We start from the raw sequence: 20,089 nt of genomic DNA, 5'->3' as shown, positions 1-20,089 counted from the left end.
TTTCCTTAAGGAGACTCTCTAATCTTCAAGCTCTGAAAAACAAAGCAATTTTTTAAAATTATGATACGGGGGCCATCGATTTTAAGGTAACGGGGGGCGGAGGGAAATCTTAGATTTTATTGAAAAGGAAAGTGGGGAATGTAAACGGCAACTCACCGTTTAATACTTTGTAGTCCAGGGCTGCAGAGAAGCAATAGGTAGCATGTAATTGTAACCACGTTGCAAGACATCATTTCTACCTATTTACAGTTTCATAACAACATATAAATTGCCATGCTGGAAGGTCGTCTCTGTAGTCCAGCTTCCTACATCCAACAATGGCCAGGTCTTCTCGCAAGTAGGAAATGTTGGCGATGTAGTCAAATCCACCCTTTCCCCCAGTCCTTTGTAATCAGAAGCATATTAATTTGCCACTGAACATGGAGACTAGATTTATTTCAGATAGCCATTGGACTCTACATTCGTTTGGCATACTTCTTTTTAAAAACAATTATCCAATCAATTACAATACTACGTGGGTCAATGAATAATAATTTATCAATTTCTCACTGCATATTAAATACACTCCAAGTTTCTTAAAATGACACAATCTATAATGATTATCGCAATATATACTGTTTTAAAATCACAAAGATTCAGGGCTTTTTTTCTGGGAAAAGAGGTGGTGGAACTCAGCAGGTTGCCCTCGGAGAAAATGGTCACGGCTGGTGGCCCCGCCCCCTGATCTCCAGACAGAGGGGAGTTGAGATTGCCCTCCGTGCTGCTCCAGTAGTGCGGAGGGCAATCTAAACTCCCCTCTATCTGGAGATCAGGGGGTGGGGCCACCAGCCATGTGACCATTTTCAAGAGGTTTCAGAACTCCGTTCCACCGCGTTCCAGCTGAAAAAAAAGTCCTGCAAAGATTGTGATGTTCCATCTCAATATTTAGTACTGTGAGTTCCTTTTAGCAGGGCTTTTTTTCAGCTGGAATGCAGTGGAAGGGCATTCCGGAACCTCTTGAAAATGGTCATATGGCCGGTGGCCCCACCCCTGATCTCCAGACAGAGGGGAGTTTAGCTCACCCTCAGTGCCACGTGGAGGGCAATCTCAACTCCCCTCTGTCTGGAGATCAGGGGGCGGGGCCACCAGCCATGTGACCATTTTCTCCGAGGGCAACCCACTGAGTTCCACCACCTCTTTTCCCAGAAAAAGGCCCTTCCTTTTAGTATGCTATCAACCAGGATTTCTTGATTCGGTGTGTAACGGAAGGAAGGTCATTTCATTTTCAGGGTTTTGCCTCAGTATGGTGTAGCGGCTAGAGAGCTGGACTAGGATGTGGGCGCCCCAGGCTCTGCCGTGGAAGCTCACCAGGTGACTTTGGGCTTGTCGCTCGCTTGCAGCCTAACCTACCTCAGAATGTTTGTTGTGGAGATAAAATGGAGGAGAGAATTATGTATGCCACCTTGGGTTCCCATTGGGGTATTTAAAAAGTTAAATAAATATATAAATAAAATAATTCTATATAGCTAGAAGCTTTCCATGAACAGTGATATACCCCTAGAGAACCACCCTTTAGTGGACTGATTAACAAACTTCCTAAATAGTTTCACTTATTTCTTCCTGATTTACAGTTCTCTACTTTCTTAATTCAAAAACTTGAAATAACAGAGGATTCTTATTATTACCCTATTGCACAATTTTATCCATAGAAATGATCTCACCTCACTAAACTAATACGTTGGCGATGCAATCCTAAAAAGAGTTATTCCAGTCTAAGCCCATTGAAATCAATGGGCTTAGACTGGAGTAACACTTTTTAGGATTGCGCTGTTAGGATGTCAAAACAATGTATCTCGTTATACTGTTTTTCCTAATTTGAATATTCAAAAATACTCCTAAAATAAAGTTGTTTGGCTTTAGAAGCAATCCTGTCTTCAAATTATGATGGTCCAGCATAGAGAATCTATGCCAACATAACATCACCATTGTAGCAGTAGTAAACTGCTCCCTTTGTGGGATATGCAGCATGATGGGGGGGGGTGAGTAGGGCTCCCCCCCCCACATCTACATTAGTGTAACATGACTATAAAATAGCTACTGCAAATTGGTGTCAATGGAAAGCCCCAAGATAACTCCCCTTCCCATAATAAAGTAAATTGCACATGCGTACATTCCCATTGGAGCTACGCAGGGAGAGGAGAGGGGATTTAGCTGTTCAACCCCCCCATTCAATTTCACTAATTGAAACTGAGCTCTGTTTACTGTGATTCGCATTTTAAAGGAAAATAAAGGTCTTTTTTAAAATGCTGATAAAAGCTTGGTGGGGCCAGTTTTGATTAGCAACACCGAGTGACGGTTGAATGGTAAATCCCTTCTCCCCTTCCTCCATGGCCCCAATCTGAACCAAGCTTTCAGTTCTCTTTTTATGGACAGGTCTGTGATCTAGAGGGAGGCAGCTGTGCCTCTTACCCAGCCCGATGGAATTGCCCCCGAGAGGTCCCCTGGCAAGGCAAAAAGAGATCAACACCCGCCCCACCTTATCCTCTGCGAGGCTATCAAAGCTCACTCCGCCCCTGTTGCTGATCAATAAAAGCGGTGACTCTTCTGGACGGGTCTCTGTTCTGTTGGTGGCTGGCAGACAGAGTCCCTCTTTGTTTTATTAGTACAGAGGACTTTGTAATGGGAAGCACATAATGGAAGGGGAGTTCTCTGACACATCAGCCTGCCTCTCACCCCATCAGTAGATTTACAGGAGCACAGCAAGTTCAAAGTTCTCCTCAGAGAGTAACAGTGCAATCCTAAGCAGAGTTACGCCAGCCTATGTCCATTAAAATCAATGGGCTTAGACTGGAGTAACTCTGCCTAGGATTGCATTGTAAGAGTCATCACTGGTATGATAAACCAAACAGTGGAGTTATATGTGGAGTCGGGGGCAAGGGTGGGGGGAGAGTTATTAGCAAGGTATGCTGACCATGGTGTTCCCAACCTTTTCTCCCAGAAAGCATTAGCTTGAGACTCTTGTATGTGAAACCTGTAATGTTCCTCTTATTTAAAGCCCCACGTTTAGCGCTCGGCTAACTTGCAGAGAGCCCTACTCCTGGGCAATAAGGGACTGTATCACAGAGCCAAGCTACAAGTGACGCCTGACACAGGTTGGACACTTGTCAGCTTCCCTCGAGTTCTGATGGGAAGTGTAGGTGTCCTGGTCTTGCAGCTTGGCTCTCCATTTAATTGAAGTTTACAGAGCGGCAGTCTATGGGAGGGAGAATATGCGGTCGGGAGGGGAGTACAGACGTCGGGCTCTTCCCAGGAGCCCCCCTTCCCCTCCGCTGGGTATGGGGGGGGGATGGTTCTGTAAATTTCAATTAAATGGAGAGCCAAGCTGTCTCCAGGGAACTCTTGCAGCTGTAATGCTGCCTATGTGATCCAAACTACAAGTGACGCCTGACACAGGTTGGACACTTGTCAGCTTCCCTCAAGTTTTGGCGGGAAATGTAGGCAGCTTGGCGGAATGTTGGACAAGTGACAGTTGAAAAGTCCATTGGACAGCAGTTGGAGAGCCAAGCTGCAAGACCAGGACACCTACATTTCCCATCAAAACCTGAGGGAAGCTGACAAGTGTCCAAACTGTGTCATTCATCACTTGTAGCTCGGCCCTCAGATTATCTCCCAGACACGCCAATCATGTTACTCCTCTGTCTGCTCCTGTGGCTGTGACATTACAGTGTTGTTTCGTGGTACAGGCAACAGTAGCACAGTGGTTTGATGCCTAGGACTCTCATCAAACCACATTTCCCAGGAGACATCCATGGGCCAGCTACATTATTCAAACAGCCTGCTCCTATGGTGCTTTCTCTTAGAACTGTGTGCATGGCAAAGCCAATCTGAGAGTTAAGCTACAAGAGACGAATTACACGAGCATGCACATGTGAACGGAGTCACAATGTTAGCCGGGAAGCTGCGTTTTAAAAGAGATCAGAAGGTTTTGTCAGTTTCCCCTCTCTATAGAGGCAGCAAAGATCTCTCCTCAGAAGGTTTATTTCCTCTTTGCCTCCGAGAAGGGAAGGTGAAACTGACAGAGCCTTCCAAAGGCAAAGGGGAAATTAGCAAACCCTTTGAGGAGTGATCTTTGCTGGCTCTGTAGGGAAGGGAAATTGACAAAGCCTTCTGATCTCTTTTAAAACTCAGTTTCCCAGCTAACATTGCGACTCCCTTCAGATGAGCACCCCCGTATAATTTGCCTCTTGTAGTTTAGCTCTAAGTCATGGTCTTTTTCTGTGGTGGCAGATCTGGTCCTTTAGAATGGCCTACAAGAGTGGGTGCAGAAGGCACGTTCACTTAACTACAGTTAGTAAGGTCAGGTGTGTAAAAAGTTTTATTCCAGATGATATTTGGTAGTGGGTGAACTGTTTCAGCAGACTTGGCTGTATTATATTTTTTAAAAAATTCTGTGTGTTTTTAATTTTTCTGCTTTTGTAAATTGGGGGGGGTGTTGTTGTGTGACTTTAATTATGTGTCTTGTAATTCTCTTGTAAGTCTTTAATTATGCACGTCTGGTATCTGAAGAAGGGAGCTCTGTCTCTTGAAAGCTTATACCCTGAAAATCTTGTTGGTCAAACCTTACTGTTCCACTGCAGCCCAAGATAGCTACCTACCTGATATGTGTAATTTTTCGTGCTTTTAAATCTGTAATTTGTGCGTTTTATTCATTCTCTGTGTTTTAATTATGCATTTTAAAAATCTCCTTACCTGGAATGTTATCTTTTGTGTCCATGGAACTAGCTGGTTCATTGTTAGCAACCTTGAATCTGAGGATATGGAGGGGGATGCACAGGTTTTAAATCAATAAATAAAACAGTCAAGGCCATCTTGCTAAAAATCAGAATGTGCAGTTAGTCCAATTTTTGATGGTATATTTAGTTTGCTCTTTACATTTTGGAGGATTTTTTGCTTAACCAAGGCTGTATTACTAAAAATTTTAACAATATCTATGATTGTATTGTCGAAGGCTTTCACGGCCGGAGAACGATGGTTGTTGGGGGTTTTCCGGGCTGTATTGCCGTGGTCTTGGCATTGTAGTTCCTGACGTTTCGCCAGCAGCTGTGGCTGGCATCTTCAGAGGTGTAGCACCAAAAGACAGAGAACTGTCTCTGTCTTTTGGTGCTACACCTCTGAAGATGCCAGCCACAGCTGCTGGCGAAACGTCAGGAACTACAATGCCAAGACCACGGCAATACAGCCCAGAAAACCCCCAACAACCATCAATATCTATGATTATTGTTTTTTTATTTCCTTTTATTACCTAACCGAGACCTTCCCCATAAAATGTTTTGCACATTTTCTGAGAAACTATTGCAAAGAAGTTTTTGATTAAATGAAGATGATTTCAAAATAAATCCTGTCACATATATCATGGTCTTGTGAGGAACTTTTAAATGGAGACAGTTTTTCTTTGCTTTTTGAAGTAGATGGGAACAAAAAAAAATGCCACTGAGCCTGGATGGTTTTTTTTGCTATGTATGCTCTAAGGTGATTTTTTAGAAGATCAACCACAGACAGTGGGATTTCATTTAAATCAGTAAATCATATATATTATGAAAAAATGTTTTAACATTTTAAAATAGCTTCTCTACATCATAGAGTACATAAGTAACTTGATGTGAGCTGGTGATTTAATAATTAATTTATCTGTTTCATCCTTAAATTTTAAACAAATAGTGTTTGGTACTAAAGGTGCTTTAATTTGATCAGTTTGCTTTGGCATGATGGTACTTTCACATCAATCCAGCAAGACTTTATCACATATGGTAGGAAAGTGTATGTGGGGCAGTTGTGCTTCATGTGCAACCCCCCCCCCCCAATATGTCCCACTTGTAAACAAGAGCTGATCCACAATTCTTACAACAGCAAACAACTTCACACATCCCATTGCTTTAGATAACAAAGGTATCCCTCGTGAATTGCCAAAGTTGATCCAAAGGTCTATTTCTGCTTGTACAATTTGTTTGTTTTAAGCATTTATAATCTGGTTTACCAAAACAGTTCAAAACAGCATTAGACATGGGCATGAAACGGAAAAAGCCTGAAATGAGAGTTTCATGTTTCGTCGCAATCCACGAATTGCAAATCACGAAACTTCACAAAATTGACACGTTTGCCGAAACGATTCATTAGTTTCATGATTCATCAGAACCCGGGGCATTTCAATGGCCCCCTTCATACCCAGAGATTCCAAACTCACAGGGAGACTTCAGAAGGCTCTCCTCCACCCACCCTCCCAGTTTGCAATGCATTGATCAGGAAGGGTGGGAAGGGAAGTGCTGCCAGAGTGCTGGATCAGAAGACGAAGGACCGGCTGTGGTGGAGTTGAGCCAGGAAGACAGAGTGAGGGGGGGGGATGGAGGAAAAAAGGCACCCTTGCCCAAAAACTTTCCCACAGCAAGGCCAAGAGCTGGAAATAAGTGGCTTCTTATACTTACGGTCTCTTTAAAGCAGCAGCAGCCAAAAGCTCAATCCCAAATTCTTCCACACACTCTCCCACTCCAGTCCCTGCAAAACGCTGACATAGATCAGAACAGGAGGTCTGTGGTTGGCTGACAGACCTGCCTAACAGGATTTGGAGGGGTGAGATTGGTGTGCCCATGGCTACAAAAGGCCCACCTCCTTGGTTGTCTAGGGGATTGACCCCCAAGTTCTGGCTGTATAGGGCAGAATGGAAGCTCTCCAGATGGCTAGGAGAGCTGCCAATCAAGAGTAAGTGGGCTGGGACTTCCGGTTTGGGATTCATGGAGGTCTAACGCAGCTCCATTTGCGGAGCTGACCGGACTGCCGTTTTAACCGGCCGGAGGGGTGAAAATAACCCGCGGCCGACTGCTCTCAGGCGGGGAGCAGGCAAAGAACGCTCAAGACCCTAGGGTGAGCTAGATCTCGGATGAGGGGGGGCTCTACTCAAGGAGTCTCCCCCCCAATCCTTGAGGTCCCACCTTGCGACGGGTCGGCTATAATCTCTGCGGCAGTTCTGGGGCCAATTCGGCTGGCATAAGACCTACATACCCAAGCTTCGATCGGGGAGGGAAGTCGAGAGGAGAATTTAAGATCGAAACAGCGATTACAACCCGAGAAAGTTGAAGAGAAGGTAAAGATCGCTATCTCTTGAAACGGGACAGATTGATAAAAACAGAGAGGAAAGAAAGTAGATTTTTAAACTGCAACAGACTAGTGAAAAGGAGGTGAAGACTCGGCAGGAGTTGTATTTTAAAAGAGACTAAATTTAAAGAAGTTATTGCAAAAATCGGATTATTGTTTTGAATACCTGTGGTTTTGGAGCTGTGGGAAAAAGACACCATCGCGAGACCTGCTGTGGGAAGACGGGAGACAGGAAGTGCGTAACAACAATAGAGTGGCTGGAGGGAAGCGGCCCTTGCCGACGGACAGGAAGTAGGGAATCGCCATTTTTGAAAAGGGAAGGGTCGCGGCTTCAGCGGAAGAGGAAGTAGGCCATCTTGGATTACAATAACATAGAGAAACCATAGAGAAAAGACGCCCGACATTTTGGATACAAAAAATTAATTTTGGCAAAGATTGGGACATTTGAAAAAAAGGAAAACGTTTAAACATACGCCACGGAGCTAAGGAAGAGAGCAGATTCGTGGGAGCGAGCTAAAGCAAGCCCCACGATGTCGAAAAAAGAGTGGCAATCGGCAATAGAAAATTTGGACAAAAAGCTTATAGACATGATGAAAGAACTTAAGGACACGAAATTGGAGCTTATTAAAGAGGTCAAAGAAGTTACACAGACAGTAAAGTCGGAGCTGTCAGAAGTGAAAAAAGGCGTGGAAACGATTAGTAGTGAATTACAAGGAACGCAGCAGAGAGTTAAAACAGTAGAAGACGCGATGGAGAATTTAATAGAAACGCAACAAACAGAGATGAGACTGGTGAAGGGGAGGATGTCAGTTGCAGAAACTAAACACATGGAGAAGCAGCTTCGTTTTCGTGGTCTGCCAGAAGTGGAAGGGAAGTCAGCGCAAGAACAGATGACTGAGGTGTTGGCTGATTACCTGGGGAAGGAGGAGGAGGAAATTGTGGCTATCCTAGATGTGGCGTACCGTGTGAACTCGAGAATTGCAACCCAGAGGAAACTACCAAGGGATGTGATTGTGCAGTTTACAACTAGAAACATGAAAGAGAGGATTGTGACAAAACAATTTCAAGATCCATTGGAGATTGATGGCAAGACGATTATCATAATGAAGGAACTGCCCAGATCAGTGTTACTGGACAGGAAAAAATATAGAGTGCTAATTCAAACTTTGAAGGACATGAATATCAGATACAGATGGGAGTTACCGGAAGGAGTGTCCTTTGAGTTTGGAGGGGCAAAAAAACGCATCAGATCTGAGCGGGAGATGGAGAGATTTATCAAGGACAATGAAAAAGACTTACCAACAAAACCATGAATATGGAGTGTAATGTATTATCTTGGAATGTAAATGGACTAAACTCACCGAATAAGAGGAAAAATATTTTTCATTGGCTACTAAAACAAAAATGTGATATTGTTTGTTTGCAGGAGACCCATATTAGAAAACAGGATGTAAAATATTTAAAATCTGGAAAATTGGGCAAAGAATTTGTAGCGGCCTCTAACAAGAAAAAAAGAGGAGTGGTGTTGTACATAAAAGAGGAGCTGCAGCCAAAATTTGTTATGAGAGATGTGGAAGCTAGATTTGTAGCGGTGGAATGTAATTGGAATTTAAAGAGAGTGTTGGTAGTCGGACTTTATGCACCTAACGGTGCAAAGGAAAGCTTCTTTGAGGATTTAAGGAAGCATTTAGACGATCTTGTATATGACCAGATAATTCTTGCTGGAGATTTTAATGGAGTGACAGATTTGGAACTAGATAAAAAGACTACAACAGCACAAAAGAAAAGAGGACTATTGCCAAAGCTTTTTTTTGAGTTGATTCAACAAGAGACTCTCGAAGATGTATGGAGGAGAGAATATCCTAAAACCAAACAGTTTACTTTTTATTCTGCAAGGCATCTTACATTATCAAGAATTGATATGATCTGGGCCTCAAAGGACTTAGCGTTATGGACTAAGGAGGTAGAAATAATGCCGATGGTAGGCTCAGATCACAATCCAATTATGTGGAAATTTGGAAAAAGGAGAAAAAGGAAAGCCTGGAGAATAAATGAGGACTTGCTACAGGAAAGTGAAAATATGGAAATATTGAGAAGAGAGACAAAGTTTTTTATACAATATAACGTGAATAAAGAAGTACCAACCAGTAAAGTTTGGGACGCGTACAAGGCGGTTGTAAGGGGCATACTAATGGACTTAAATGGCAGAGCAAGGAAAAAGAAAGAGGAGAAAAGACAAGAGATTGAGGAGAAAATAAAGGCCAAAGAAATACAGTTAAAAAAGAGACCAGGGAAAAAGAAAATACATCAGGAAATTAAAATTCTTCAAGAACAGTTAACAGCAATGAGTAATAAAGAATTGGAGTGGAACCTTAAAAGACTGAATCAAAAAGCTTTTGAGGGTGCTAATAAACCTGGGAAATATTTGGCATGGCAATTGAAGAAGAAAAGGGAAAAGAAAATAATAAATAAAATCTGTGAAGAAAATAAAACGTACCTGGAGCAGACTACCATTAGTAGAGCCTTTTATAAATTTTATGCTAAGCTGTATAATAAAAAAGAAGTAACCAAAGAATCAATAGCATCATATTTGGAGAAAACCAAACTTCCAGAGATCTCGGAAGCTTGGAGAAATAAGTTGAATAGTGAAGTAACTGATGAGGAAATAAGTAAGGCAATACAATCTGCAAATCTAGGAAAGGCGCCAGGGCCAGATGGACTTACGGCTAAATTTTATAAGACAATGGCCAACGAACTGGCACCATTCCTAAAAGAGGTGATGAACGGAGTTTTTAGGGATCAAAGAATTCCAGACACTTGGAGCGAAGCGAATATATCATTGATCCCAAAAGAGGGCCAAGATTTGACTAACGTGAAAAATTACAGACCTATATCACTACTTAACAATGATTATAAAATTTTTACGAAGATATTGGCGGAGAGACTGAAGGGGTGGCTCTCGGAAGTCATAGAGGAGGAACAAGCAGGCTTTTTGCCAGACAGACAAAGAAGAGACAATTTAAGGACAGTGATCAATGCTATTGAATATTATGATAAGCGTTGTGACAAAGAGGTTGGTTTCTTCTTTGTAGACGCTGAAAAAGCGTTTGACAATTTAAACTGGGATTTTTTGTTTGCCACTATGGAAAAGCTACAATTGGGAGAAAGATTCATCAGAGCAATTAAAGAAATTTATAGAGACCAGACTGCAGCAATTGTAGTGAATGATGAACTGACCAAGAAATTGACGATTAGTAAAGGAACAAGACAAGGTTGCCCGTTATCTCCATTGTTGTTCATTTTAGTATTGGAGATTCTGATGATACAAATACGACAAGACGAGGAAATACGAGGAATAAAAATAAAGGACTATTCATACAAGGTTAGAGCATTTGCAGATGACATAATGTTAATTGTAGAAGATCCATTGGAGAACATGCCAAAAGTGATAGACAAGATCAAGGAGTTTGGTGACTTGGCAGGTTTCTTCATTAACAAAAAGAAGTCAAAGATATTATGTAAAAACATGACTAAGCAGAAACAACAATTGTTAATGGAAACAACGGACTGTGAAGTAACTAGTAAGGTGAAATATTTGGGAGTTGAGCTGACTGCAAAAAATATAGATTTGTTCAAGAATAATTATGAAAAATTATGGACTCAGATAGAGAGAGACTTGATCAAATGGAATAGACTGAATTTGTCATGGTTGGGCAGGATTGCAGCAGTTAAGATGAATGTGTTACCAAGAGTAATGTTTTTGCTACAGACAATACCAATCATCAGAGACTCTAAACAATTTGAAAAATGGCAGAGGAAAATATCAGATTTTGTTTGGGCAGGCAAGAAGCCTCGAGTGAAAGTAAAAGTTCTACAAGATGCAAAGGAAAGAGGCGGAATGCAACTGCCCAACCTGAGACTTTACCATGATGCAATCTGCCTAGTTTGGTTAAAAGAGTGGATGACATTAAAGAATAAGAAACTATTAGCCCTAGAGGGATATAAAAAAATTTTTGGATGGCACGCATACCTATGGCATGACAAAGTAAAGGTCAACTCGATGTTCCTGCATCATTTTGTAAGGAGAAGTTTATATACAATCTGGAAGAAGTACAGAATTTACCTACAAGAAGGAACCCCTTTGTGGGTGGTTCCATACGAGGTGATAGATCCGAGAGCTGTTGATAATGAACAACAATGTTTAACGTACAAAGAAATAACTAAAACTGAAGTGTCTAAACTTAGAATAAAGACGCAAGAGGAACTATCACCGAACTACGATTGGTTCCAGTATAGACAGATCAGAGATTTGTATAACTCGGACTCTGTAAAGGGAGGTATACGAACAGAGAATTCGGAACTAGAGCAGACCCTTTTTAAAGAGGACAAGAAAAGAATATCCAAGGTATACCAAGTACTGTTGAAATGGTATACCGAGGATGAGACAGTTAAAACACAAATGGTGAAATGGGCTATAAATTTTAATAAAGAAATAACAATGGAGGCATGGGAATACTTGTGGAAAACTACAATGAAGACAACGACATGTATTAATATTAAAGAGAACATTTTCAAAATGATCTATCGTTGGTACATGACACCAAAGAAGATTGCGCTAGGAAACTTGAACACTTCTAATAAATGCTGGAAATGTAGAAAGCATGAGGGCTCCCTCTATCATATGTGGTGGTCGTGTGAGGTAGCTAGGCAGTTCTGGGGGGAAATAATAAGAGAAATGAGTGAAATTTTACAGTTTCAAATAAATAAGAACCCAGAACTCCTGCTGCTAAACTTGGGAATGGAGGGAATCCCAGCCCACCATAGGACGTTGATATTTTATATGACTGCAGCAGCTAGACTTTTGTATGCGCAGAAATGGAAAGTACAAGAAGTGCCAACTATTGAAGATTGGATCTACAAATTGCTGTATATGGCTGAAATGGACAAGATGACAAGAAAACTGAGAGATCTGGACTCAGGGCAGTTTAACACAGACTGGGAGAAGCTGAAACAATATCTGGAGAAGAAGTGGGAGGTGGGAGGAAAACTGTGGCAGTTTGAGAACTACTGAAGTACAATAAAAGTATAAAAGAGAGGGGTGACTTTACCGGGGGAGGAAGAGAAATGTGAATTTATAAGCAGTTAGATTAATTAATTGATTGATATATATATAGATATGTAAAGGTTAATTGATAGAATATTGATAGAGAATAATTAACGGTTTAAACATGAGGATTGAGTAGTTAACAATATTTTTTTTTTACTTGATAAGACTTATATGCACCAAACTGAATGTATAGAAGAGTTAAAATGACTGACTATGTGATGAGTTATATAGAAATACTATAAAAAGAAGAAATGATTAATATAGAGAGAACAAATCAAATTGTTTGATTTAAATGTGGGAAATTTTTATGGTTTATGACATACAGAAATATTCAAAACTGGAAAATGGGATAAATTGTTTATCTAAAGAAGTATAGTTTGGATGTTTAGTAAGTAAAAGAGTTAAAGATGTACTGCTTAATATAATGGAGAATATATATTTGTTTTAGATAGAGGAAATTAATAGAAGTAAGGGAAAAGGGACAGAGGGTGGGAAAGCTGTTGGAAGTCAACAAAAGGGGGGGAAAGGGAGGGGGTTAGAAACGAAAAATTAGGGGATAATTGAATGCAATGTAATGTAAAAATATTAATGTTCTAACCCAATAAAAATTTTACAAAAAAAAAAAAGAGTAAGTGGGCTGTGATTGGGGTTTCCAATGGCAATGAAAGGTCTGGGCCCATTGTTGCCTAGAGAATCAATGGATCGGTTCCAGCCTGTCTGCGATTACGAATAGTTCACAAAGCTAACGAAACAGGCCCCAAAGTTGTGAATTTCATGATAATTTCATGATAACCACAACCCCACAAAACACTGTTTTGCGACACACAAAATGGCCCGTTTTGTGACAAAATTTGCTTCGTATTTCGATTTGTGCCCATGTCTAAACAGCATACAATACGCAATAAAATCACAATCATATAAAATCAGCAATATCGTTAGCTTAAAAAATTTTAAAAATGGTTCTTATGTAACAACTGGAGAGGGGCTGTGGCTCAATGATAGAGCATCTGCTTTACAAACAGAAAGTCCCAGGTTCAGTTGCTGGCATCGCCAGTTAAATGGGTTAGGTGGAAGGTGATGTGGAAGACCTGCATCTAAGACCCTTGAAAGTTACTGCCAGTCTGAGTAAGCAAAACTAACCTTGACGGGAAAATGTGTTACACTAATGGAGGGATCTTCTTGTGAGTTGGAGGAATTACAATGAAATCCTAAAAAGATTTACTCCAGTATAAACCCACTGAAATGATTGGTCTTAGACTCTGCTTAGGACCTCACTGTTCATGCAGTGAGAGGGGGAACTGGGATCTCCCCTAATGTATACCGAGATTGTCCCCTTAACTCTCAAATAAATTGGCAGATGTTCTACAGGAAAGGTTTCTTTTTTAAAAAAGATTTTTTATTCTTTTTATTAACTACATTAACTAACGATACAGAGGGAAGGAAAGGGGACAAGGGAAGGAAAGAAAAAAAACAGCAACAAATAACACTACACTACACATAATGCTTTCCCTTCATACTGCCATTATTAAAAAAAATTACAGCTTTGTATGATATTGGTGGAGTGGCTGACCTTGCCAAATACAAACTACAATTCAAATTAAGTCTTCCTCCCCCTCCTGGGCCCCGGATGTAATTCTCTCTGAGCAACTGCAGCCGCAGTGCTCGTTTCCTCCCCCCCCCCCTTCAGACTTCGCCTTTTCTTCTTGCTTGGTGTCTTGCTGAAATTCCAGATTTTTGTCCTCAAAATCCCTTAGTTGATCTTCTGATGTTATCTTGTAAGCTTGATCTTTGAAACTGAACCAAATACCTTCCGGAAATAGCCATTTGTATTTTATTCCACGTTCCCTCAGAAGAGCTGCGAGCTTTTTATACTTAAATCTTCTTTTCCGAACTAAAAATGGGACGTCTTTCAGTATCTTGACTTTATTGCCCAAAAAGTCCAGATCCGCATTGTATGAGTTGTATAGGATAGTGTCTCGGATCCTTTTAGATGAAAGATCGATGATGATCTCGCGAGGCAGCTGACGCTTCGTTGCATATTTTGAAGAAACCCGAAGGACTTCCAAAATGGCACTTTTTACCTCTTCTTTAGTTGCCTTCGCGGGTGTCGCCAATAGTTCCGAGACCAGACCCCATAAATCCTCATTTTCCTCCTCTTTCACGTTCTGGAGGCGCAAAATTGTCTGTGTTCGTTCCACCTGTAGCCCGATCAGCTGGTTTTCCACCAGCTTTAACTCTTTATTCGTTGCCCTCACGAGTGACGCATTTTCCCGAGCAGACTTCTCTGCCCCCCCCCGCTACTTCCTTAATGGTTTTCACTTCACTCTCAATTAAGCCCACCCTTTGATCTGTTTCATTCAGCTTTCTTTTATTAACAGAACTAAAAGGCAAGCATACAGAAAATCACACGCAGTATACATACAGAGCTAACTAAGAAACAGTGAGGAAATGGGAAAGCCATTTCAGGGAGGGCTGTAGTTACCAGTCTTGAAGAGGAAGTTTCCATGGAGGCAGCAGCGAAGATGAGCAGCACTTCACGGAGAGAAGAGGGGAGGGCTGAGACGTATCTGGGGGTGCATGCGTGGGTTCAGAACACACACACTGCTATAGCTGCGGGCAGCCCAGTTATAGTGTAAAATATACCCTGGGGCAGGATTGTGTCTTCTGCCCCCAAAACAATAGCTTAATGGCTGTCTCCGGAAGTAGACAATGAGTTGGGAAAGGTATGATTGTGCATGTCTGGGAGGAACTATAGGTGAAAATAGCAATTGATGCCCTGCAATTACCAGAAGGGAAGAGTTATCAGGTTCATGAACAACTCTGATTAGGAAGGGGGATTAGAGAAGAAGGATGTGGGTAAGATAAACTCAGGAACTCCTGGAAGACCTCTTTTGTTTTAAATCTTTGCACACCTCCGGAGTGTGGGGCTGCTAGTCAGTCTTGCCTATGACTCGCGTTCCAGTAGTTTTCCAACTCCAGCTGGGTTGAGAAGTGTTCTTCCTAGGCAGGCGGCATGTCTTCTTTTCAGAGCGCATAAACTTCATAAACTTCCCTTTCAGTGTGAGGGAAGGTCTAACTGCTAACAAATGGTTTGGTTCCGTATAAAGCAGCTTCATGTGAAACCATCAACAATTAAATGTTTGGATGGGGAGACAAAAGTGGAATGAAAGATTAAGATTGCACAACTTTTTCTTTAACAGAACCAAGAGAAACAATTTCTAAGCTCTACCAAGTGGTCAAACTATGGCCTTAGGATTGCATCTGTAAAGGCGGATGTTCATATTGCATGCACTGTTACTGTGTGTGGGACATGTGCACCATAGACACCTGTCTATGTGTATATGGCCCACTTACCAACTGGAGCTCACTAAAATACCCTGGATGCAAAAAAGCTACTGTCTTTCCACTGTCTCACACTCTAATCTTAAGAAGCTGCTAGCTTAGGTTCTACACTCACTCTCAGATTTAGTTTTAGATGAGTAGCCGTGTTGGTCTGCAGTAGAAGAGCAGGATTTGTGTCCAGTGGTACCTTGAGCCCAACAAGATTTTCAAGGTATGAGTTTTTTGAGAGTCAGAGCTCCCTACCTGGGAGCTTTGACTCTCGAAAACTCATACCCTGAAAATCTTGTTGGGCTCTAAGTTATCTCAAGTTTCCAAGGAATCGCCACCACAAGTTTGGAAAAAGTACCGAGCACCAGTGTAGAAAGTGTGCATTTGAGAAAAGTAAACAAATATTTGGGCTGGGAAATTAGCATGACTCAAACAGTCAAAATAGTAGCTAGCAAGTACTCGGTTTTGGCAGTGGAGCAGACTCCAGTTGTGGACTCCCACGGGGGGGAGGAAAGGAATCTGCCATGAGTGGCCCCTGTAAAAACCCACTGCCTGGCCAACAGTTGATTAGCAGCAGCACAGCCAAGGTTGCTGAGTGGGGCACAGATGTGCCAGCAGGCATGCCTGCTCCCCACCTTTTGCAAAGTGAACATTCCTTCTTGCGAGAGCTGGGAAGCCACAATGGGGCATGCACCAAAGACAGTACTGCCTTTAAAAGGGAGGAGCGAGGCGACCAAGGAAGATTTTCCAGCATACTGCTCCAGGATGTGCAAGAAAGGAATTGAAGAAAAAAGGAGGGCCTGTCTGAGGCCACGGGATAGGAGGGCGGACAGCTCATGGGCTGAGGTGATCCAGTGGGTGGGGCAGAAGCATGGCCAGTGACACAACATTAATACCAAATGCTGCAGGTCCACTCAAAGCCTTTTCTTCCATGCATCCAAAGAAAGTCAAGAAGGGAGACAAGGTGCCAGAAAGAAGAAAAATGCGCAGAGACAGCAAGAATAGCAACTGATCTTGAAATCCAGTGAGGTTTAACACTGTGGCAGGAGTCCAAGCAAATAATCCAAAAAGGGGGGATGAAGTGTGGCCACATCTCGATGCAATCTAAACAGGAAGCTCTGCTTTAACACAATCTGTGTGGAGTTGAGCCAGCAAAAATTACTATATTGTCGAAGGCTTTCACAGCCGGAGAATGTTAGTTGTTGTAGATTTTCTGGGCTGTATGGCCGTGGTCTTGGCTTTGTAGTTCCTGATGTTTCGCCAGCAGCTGTGACTGGCATCTTCAGAGATGTAGCACCGAAAGACAGAAATCTCTCAGTGTCAATGTGTGGAGAAAATGTTAGCAGGTAATTTATATCTACTCAGGAAGGTGGGTTTGGGCTGAGTCATCCTGTAAGAGTTTCCCAGTCAGGCTGATTTGAGCCCATTGGGGGCCTAAATTGGCCTGCTTTGAAGTGCATGAGTTCTCCAGGGCTCTCCTGGCAGCAATCCCGCACTCCATGGTGGGCTGAATTGGGCCTGTTTGGGGCCAAAATCGGCCTGCCGTAGAGCATGGGAGCACTGCTGGGGCAGCACGTCATCATTGTGCAGGGTCCTGGAGCACTCCAATGTTTTGCAGTGCGCTGATTTGAACCCCAAATGGTCCCAATTCAGCACATTGCAGAGCGCGGGACCTCTAATGGAAGGGGCCTGGGGAGCTCCTGCTCTTCACCGTGGGCCAATTTAGGCCCCAAATCAGCCCACTGCGGAGCGTGGGAGCCCTCCCAGGGACAGCACAAGGCCCTGCATGATGACATCACTTCCTGGAAGTAACATCATTTCACTACCTTGGAGGACCACACCACAGGTGAGTGCTGGGTTTCCCTGCTGGGAGAGTAAGGGGACTTGGCAACCCTATCAGGTAATGGAAACACTTCAAAATAACAACAATAAGATCATCATCATCCAAAATATGGAGAAAAACAACTCTCAATGTAATCAGGAGAAAGCCTTTTCCGCTCAGGGTGTTTTCAGCAGGTTTTCTGGATATTTGGCCCTCAAGGATCAGATCCACTCTGGGCTTCTATACTTCCACACTTCAGAGAGTCAACCTGAAATGGTGTCTGGTTTTTATTACTGCATTTAGAAAAATGCCCTTTTTCCCTCTGTGAGCTTCCTGGGGGAAAACTACATCAGTGCTTTTTGCCACTGTGGGGTTTTTGTGTTGTGCGCATGTGCTGCTATTTGGCCATTACAGTGGATTGTAATTAACCTCTACCTCACCCTTCTTGTGCCTTAATTTTTTTAAAAAAAAGATTGTCCATTGAGGCATTTGGGAGGGAAAGTTTAAAATACTGAGCCAGGTTTTTTAACTTTTTTAAAAAGCTGCAACATTCTTTGTTTTTAAAAAAATTAAAAATGAGAAACAATTCTGGACTAAAAATACAGGAAACACAATACACACAAGCTTGTGTTGGCGAAAAGACTGCTGAGGTTAGCATGGATGCAAAATGCATAACAAAGAATGATTACTTTTTTAAAACAATGAGGGCTCAATAGCCAAGGAGCCTATTAGGTGTGAAATATGCAAATAAGGACGGAGTCTGCCCTGTCACTGCGTGGCCAGAACTGCCCCCTATCACGTTGGCACAGAAGCTCTGATGAGATGAGAATTTTGCTTCCCTGCAGCCCGACTCGGCCCTTGCCCCATTTCACAGCTGAGCCACATATTCAAAGCTCCACAGCTCAGCTGTGAACTTAAAAAGCCTATTAAAGTGCTGAAATGTGCGGTGGGATGGAACAAGAGCTTGCTGCTGACTGCCCTGTAGTTCCCTGGATCATCCTATTTCCCTTTCTCGAAGACATTTGCCCTCCTCCAGTCTTCCAGAACATCACTTATCCTCCAAGAGTAATACAGGAAGAGGCGGTTCTTCGGGTTTATTTTATTTATTTATTTTTGACATTTATAGTCCGCCTTTCTCACTGAGACTCAAGGCAGATTACACAGTGTGAGATTAGTACAGTCAATATCAAGGACATTTCCATAAACCATGCCATAGAGCCGGAGTGGCCAAAATTGCTTAATGTAAGAGCCACATAGAATAAATGTCAGATGGTTGAGAGCCACAAGGCATGATGCATTGAAGTGACTTCAGATGAAGAGGTGGTTTGGGGGCAGTGTCCTGGAAGTGACATCGCAAGAAGGGGTGGGGTTTTGCTGCAGCATGCTGGTAGTGACATCATTGGAAGGGATGGAACTTGGGAAGAGCCATCACCTGACCTTTGACTTGGAAGAGACATCACAAAAGTGATGTCACATCCTTGCTCGGCTTTACCCCCAAAGTCCCCAGGTATTTTCTGAGCCAGACCTGGCAACTCCAACATTTTTATTGAAAATATGAAAGACATGGAAAGAAAGAAGGAAGGAAGGAAAAAAGGGAAAGGGAGGGAAAGACATGGAAAGAAAGATGGAAAGGGAGGGAAAGGAGGGAAATAAACTAAATTAAACTAAACTAAAATGTATGGCCACGGCGATACTCAGAGACCTCTGGGAGTCACACAATATGTCTAGAAGAGCCACATGTGGCTCCCAAGCCACAGTTTGGCCTCCCCTGCTGTAGGATAAATAAACACAATTTTACAAAGACATAGCATTAGTAAGAATCCAATATAGAGTTGAAGAAATGCTGAAACAAAACATAAGCAATGCTAGGGCTGACATTAGACCACATGAAGCACAAGTAGCTCATAGAAGCACATATTTAAGACAACAGGTAGTACGTAAGGCAACACAGTGGTGAAGTCTATGGTCCTTAACTCATTAGCATAGCATCTGAGGGCCCCTCCCTACAATACAAAAGCCTTTTTGCATAATTCGGTTTTGCATCGTTTGCAGAAAACTAGGAGAGCTGGGGCTCTCCTAATCTCATCAGGCAGGCCATTCTACAGGGTAGGGGCCACCACAGAGAACGCCCATGTGTGGGCTGCTGTTGATTTCGCCCCTGTGCAGGGTGGCACCTGTAGGAGACCCTATTCAGATGAGCGAAGTTGCCATGGAGGAACATAGGGAGGGAGGCAGTCCCGTAGGCTCCCCTGATCCCCAACTATTCAGTGTCTTAAAGGTAAGAATCAACATATTGAATTGTGCCCAGGAAAAGATGGGTAGTTAGTTTATATTGCAAATCCTCCGCCTTTTGTGCTATGCAACAACTTTGTGCAAAAAAGGGGGGGAATGAGAGAAAGGACCTTTCCTATCGACAAGAATACAGAAGGAAAAGTTTGTGCCTATTTATCTTCTCTTGAAGTAGCAAGCAACCTGCGCCTGAGATGAACATGCAAATAATCAAAATGCAAGTACAGAATTTTATGGCAGTCTATTGGAGATTAAGGATTTAAAACACACACACACACCTGGAAGGGAAAACACCACAAAAGAGCCTCTAGGAAAGGAAGGAAAACCAGCAACTTAACTGAAAATCATTCTTGTATTATTTTAGGGAAAAAACAATACAAACAATGAGCTTCAAGCAGAAAAAAATCATAGTCTTT

This window comes from Eublepharis macularius, chromosome 4, assembly GCF_028583425.1.
Source record: "Eublepharis macularius isolate TG4126 chromosome 4, MPM_Emac_v1.0, whole genome shotgun sequence".
NCBI lineage: Eukaryota > Metazoa > Chordata > Lepidosauria > Squamata > Eublepharidae > Eublepharis > Eublepharis macularius.
The sequence above is the reverse complement of the archived record's forward strand: the minus strand, read 5'-3'. Positions refer to the sequence as shown.